Genomic DNA, 6127 nt, shown 5'->3' with positions numbered 1-6127 from the left:
TAAAAACAGAACAATTCAATACAGCATACGAACAATTCATTAAGATTCGATACAATGTCTGAACAATTGGATTATGAGGTCTTTCTACTCCTTTTCGGACATGTTAGACCAGACCTGGGCAAATCACAGTTTTTTTCCATTTGCTTACACACAATTTTACTTACTGTGTGTCTTTTTTCAAAAGGATTTACACACTTTTCCAAACACAACATTCAATTTTCTTAATTCCTCGATGATTTGCAAAATGACACACTTGGGTCAAAACTAGAGATGTCCAATAATATCGGACTGCCGATATTATCGGCCGATAAATGCTTTAAAATGTAATATCGGAAATTATCGGTATCGGTTTCAAAAAGTAAAATGTATGACTTTTTAAAACGCCGCTGTGTACACGGACGTAGGGAGAAGTACAGAGCTCCAATAAACCTTAAAGGCACTGCCTTTGCGTGCCGGCCCAATCACATAATATCTACGGCTTTTCACACACACAAGTGAATGCAAGGCATACTTGGTCAACAGCCATACAGGTCACACTGAGGGTGGCCGTATAAACAACTTTAACAGTGTTACAAATATGCGCCACACTGTGAACCCACACCAAACGAGAATGACAAACACATTTCGGGAGAACATCCGCACCGTAACACAACATAAACACAACAGAACAAATACCCAGAACCCCTTGCAGCACTAACTCTTCCGGGACGCTACAATATACACCCCCCGCTACCTCCTAACCCCTAACCTCAACCCCGCCCCCACAACCCCGCCCACCTCAACCTCCTCATGCTCTCTCAGGGAGAGCATGTCCCAAATTCCAAGCTGCTGTTTTGAGGCGTGTTAAAAAAAATAATGCACTTTGTGACTTCAATAATAAATATGGCAGTGTCATGTTGGCCTTTTTTTTCCATAACTTCAGTTGATTTTATTTTGGAAAACCTTGTTACATTGTTTAATGCATCCAGCGGGGCATCACAACAAAATTAGGCATAATAATGTGTTAATTCCACGACTGTATATATCGGTATCGGTTGATACTGGAATCGGTAATTAAGAGTCGGACAATATCGGAATATCGGATATCGGAAAAAAAAGCCATTATCGGACATCTCTAGTCAAAACATATGCCCATTCATCAAAATAAAGCAAGCATTTGTAAAAATGCAGTTTTATTGTCATCTCACTTACACAGACTTCAAATGATAAGACACTATTGGAGTGAGTTACCCAGAACATTGATAAATACAAAAACACATTTGTAAAAACCACTATTTTACTATAAGAAATCACATGTTTGGGGCATTTTGCCCGACCTTTTTAGCATATGTGATGAATGATTACTGTAACTTGACAAAATATATTGGCAAATCCACAGCAATCCTCATTGTTTACTTTGAAGTGGGCCTATACATATATGAATATATATAAAGAAAAAGTAAAACATATCCTTTAATCTTTCAAGAACTGCTCAACAATGATGCTGCGAACTGCAAATATTTATTTTGACCACAGTCAGGTAAAGTAACATATCACAGTAGTCAACAATGACATGCAGTACACATTAGAATAGAATAGAAAGTACTTTATTGATCCCTGGGGGAAATTCAGCACCACAGTTCGCTCACAATAAACAATAAACACTTAGCTATTTTTTTTTACATAACGTAAATACAAATTAAAATTTGAGACAAATAAAAAGGTTTGAACAAAAATCTTGCAGATAAAAATGACAAATGGAAAACAACTGTATAGCTGTATCACCCACTTGAAAGCTGTATTTTCATTGTATCACCTGTGTGTCTTTACACCTGGTGGGTGTGAGGATCCAATGTGTTCAATTGTGTGGTCGTTGGCAAGTCAGCCCTTTGGATTGACCAGGAAGTAGCTTCACTATCCTTATCTTTGTGTAAGGTGTAAAGATGTGTATATCACAATCCTAGTGTGTGTGTGAAGTGTGAAAATGTGTGTATCAATATTGTTATCTGTGTGCAAAATGGGAAGAAGGTGTGTGTAAAGCATTGTGTGGAATATGTCGCAAACACTGTGAAGCAGAGTCTATGCCTAATGTTAGGCAAATCTGCACAGTGGTTTTGTTTACTATGTGTAGACTTTTGTTAACTGTGTGAAAATGTAAAATGTAAACCTATTTATGATTTACAACCTTGTCAAATGATATAAAAGCATGTGTTAATCACAAATACTATTATCAAGGTTTAGGTCAGGCTGATTACAAAAATAAATACTAATCAAATATACTGCCAAATAGGGGTTTTATAAAACCTGATGAAAAAAAAATCACACACAATTACGCAGTGCTAAAATATATTTTTAAACTAAATTATATATATATCTATATATATATATATATATCTATACTAAATTATATATATATATATATATATATATATATATATATATATATATATATATATATATATATATATATATATAAATATATATATATGTATCATTTAGTTTAAAAATATATATTTTTTAATATATTTTCAGTTTTATAAAAACTGATGAAAAAAAATCACATACAATTACGCAGTGCTAAAATATATTTTTTAACTAAATTATATATATATATATATATATATATATATATATATATATATATATATATATATATATATATATATATATATATATATATATATACATACATATATATATATATATATATATATATATATATATATATATATATATATATATATATATATATATATATATGTATATATATATATATATATGGGGCTAAAATATATTTTTAAACTAAATTATATATATATATATATATATATATATATATATATATATATATATATATATATATATATATATATATATATACATATATATATACATATATATATATATATGTATATATATATATATAATTTAGTTTAAAAATATAGTTTTTTAAATACATTTTCAGTTTTATAAAAACTGAAAATACAATTACAATACAATTACGCAGTACTAAAATATATTTTTAAACTAAATTATATATATAGATATTATTTTGTTTAAAAATATAATATTTTATAATATAATATAATATATTTAAAAAAAAAAAAAAAAAAAAAAAAAATATATATATATATATATATATATATATATATATATATATATATATATATATATATATATATATATATATATGTATATAATTTAGTTTAAAAATATATTTTAGCACTGCGTAATTGTGTGTGATTTTTTTTCTTCACCAGTTTTTATAAAATACATACACATATATATGTCTTGAATAAACATCATTGTATAGAGTCTAGGTCAACTTCAAATGTATATTTATCAGTCAAATTTTGACCCCTGAGCTAAAAGGAGTTAGACACCCCTGAGATAGACTCTAAAAACTGATGAAAAATAAATGTACATATTTATTAAAATGTATTACAATTATTTATTACAATTTATAAACTATGTGGTGCTACAATAAATACATTTGAACTAAATTGATGATAAATAAATAATAATGACGATCATGTTATATGTGTTTTAAAAAAAACTGTCATTAAAATTAAAGTGCAAATGAAAATACAGGTTCGCCAATTTAGTCGTAATTTTTGCGCTTATGAAACTTCCCTATGATTTTGGCTCCAAACTTCTTCTGTTTTGTTTTATCATGTCATTACTGCCACAAGTGGTGGAAAAGTGTATTACAACAATCCTTTCGCCAGTGACCACAGACAAAGTGTTTAAACATTACTGTGAAATAACTGTTCAGGGATGGGCGGAGCCAAAACATATGTGTAAAATTAGCTGAAGCCTGTTTACACATGCGGATAATTTTTTTTTTAATCAAAATGAGGAAGTGAGGATTAATGCCTACAATGAGCGCATTTTGTAGTGCGCAGCTTTTCGAAGCAGCCCGATACTGATAGAGGAGGGAGTGGCCTACTATTTGAGAAGGACTGGATTAACCTAACAAGAATATTTTTGGAACACACAGACTCCACACGGAGTCAAACCCTCGACTTCCCGACTGCAACGCTGACACACAAGTTTTACCGGTTGTCTGATTTTTATTTTCTCCACATACTGAAGAATCCCAGGAGTGGAAGTGCACACACCTTACATCTCAGCACACATTTTATTCAATGTTCAAGGGACACAACAACACAGTCATTTAGAGTAATCAGTGTACAGCTTGGAAAGCTACTGTATCTTCTTTGGCGTACCAATCAGGGTTTTTGCTGCCGATTGCGATAATAATAACAATAATCCTCGAGTGACATTGGCCGACACAAATACCGATACCATTCACTGTAAATTTTTCAATGTATTTACGATGAGTGTTATTGACAGTTTAACAATAGCAACACAATATTTAAAAGGGAGCGGCTCCACACTGTGTATGGACACTAGGGGTGGGTACCATTCACATTCGAACCGACGGATGGACAGTACAGATTCCCAGTACCTTGTAATTAATACTGGTACTCAACGGTACTTATTTTTTGGTACTTTTGTGTGTGTTAATAAATCAATTTTTTTAAATTTATAACATAATCTAATTTTTATCACATTTAAAAACGAGCTGATTATGATAACCGCTTTCCAGTTATATCTTGTTTCATTATCACATTTCTGAGTATCATTTGCAGGTATGACACTAAGTTGCAATTGCAGTTGCAAGTCCAAGACGTTAGATGGCAGTACTGGGTAGTTTAAGGTGTCTGCTTTGCTGTCTGTTGCACCCTAAAAAGTGTTAATACTGTAAGTATCGTACGTATTATTATTTGATTGTAACGTGCATCTTAGTTGTAGTTTTCATTTACACAAATTTGGAGGCGTTGAAATTGCCATGTAAAATCGCTAATGCTAATCAGAAGCATGTCAATAGCATCAGCCAATGTATATTAGCATCAAGCTAGCCTATTTGTGGAAAACTTGGGGCCTTACATAACTTACGTTTTCTTGAGTCAATTTTTTTAGTCGGCATTAAAAATTGCAACATTACACTAGAGGTAAATTGGCCGAGTTTGCTCTCGGTGCTGCTGGAGTGATGGCCAAGTGCCGTAACATGGCACCGTCGGATTTTACGTGAATCTGCTAATTAAAATGAACGGCATCTAAAATAATTGTATAAAACATATGATTTTTTTTTAGTATATATCATATAAATATCACATTAATAAGTTAATAAAACATAACAATGAGAGGAGAATAATAGTAGTATTAATAATTAAGATCGAAAACAACACAATAAAGTAATAAATATATAATAAGAAAACAATAATAGAATTTATAGTAATTTAAACATGGTGATGTGGCATTTACTATATACTGTGTTGTCATGGCCTGCATAAACGGTAGGAAAGTTATCCGGCGTAAAAAAACCCCCAAAAAAACAACCAAACCAACAAAAACAAAATTCAGCAAAATCAAACATATGATTGGCTTGTTTTGGTGCAACCTGAGGGGTAAAGCTGCAAGACAAAAAACAAAAACAGACGAAAAGTATATCATTTCTGTAGTATTATCATTGGGAATGTGTTACTAATTATTAGAGATAATAATCGGCCTGCCGATAATAATCGGCCTAGTAATCGATATTATCGGCCGATAAATGCTTTAAAATGTAATATCGGAAATTATCTGTATCGTTTTTTTAATTATCTGTATCGTTTTTTTTTTGTTTGTTTTTTCTTAAATCAACATAAAAAACACAAGATACACTTACAATTAGTGCACCAACCCAAAAAACCTCCCTCCCCCATTCACACTCATTCACACAAAAGGGTTGTTTCTTTCTGTTATTAATATTCTGCTTCCTACATTATATATCAATATATATCAATACAGTCTGCAAGGGATACAGTCCGTAAGCACACATGATTGTGCGTGCTGCTGGTCCACTAATAGTACTAACATTTTAACAGTTAATTTTACTCATTTTCATTAATTACTAGATTCTATGTAACTGTTTTTATATTGTTTTACTTTCTTTTTTATTCAAGAAAATGTTTTTAATTTATTTATCCTATTTTATTTGATACATTTTTTAAAAAAAGGACCTTATCTTCACCATACCTGGTTGTCCAAATTAGGCATAATAATGTGTTAATTCCACGACTGTATATATATTGGTATCGGT

This window comes from Entelurus aequoreus, linkage group LG13 (genome assembly GCF_033978785.1).
Source record: "Entelurus aequoreus isolate RoL-2023_Sb linkage group LG13, RoL_Eaeq_v1.1, whole genome shotgun sequence".
Lineage (NCBI taxonomy): Eukaryota > Metazoa > Chordata > Actinopteri > Syngnathiformes > Syngnathidae > Entelurus > Entelurus aequoreus.
The sequence above is the reverse complement of the archived record's forward strand: the minus strand, read 5'-3'. Positions refer to the sequence as shown.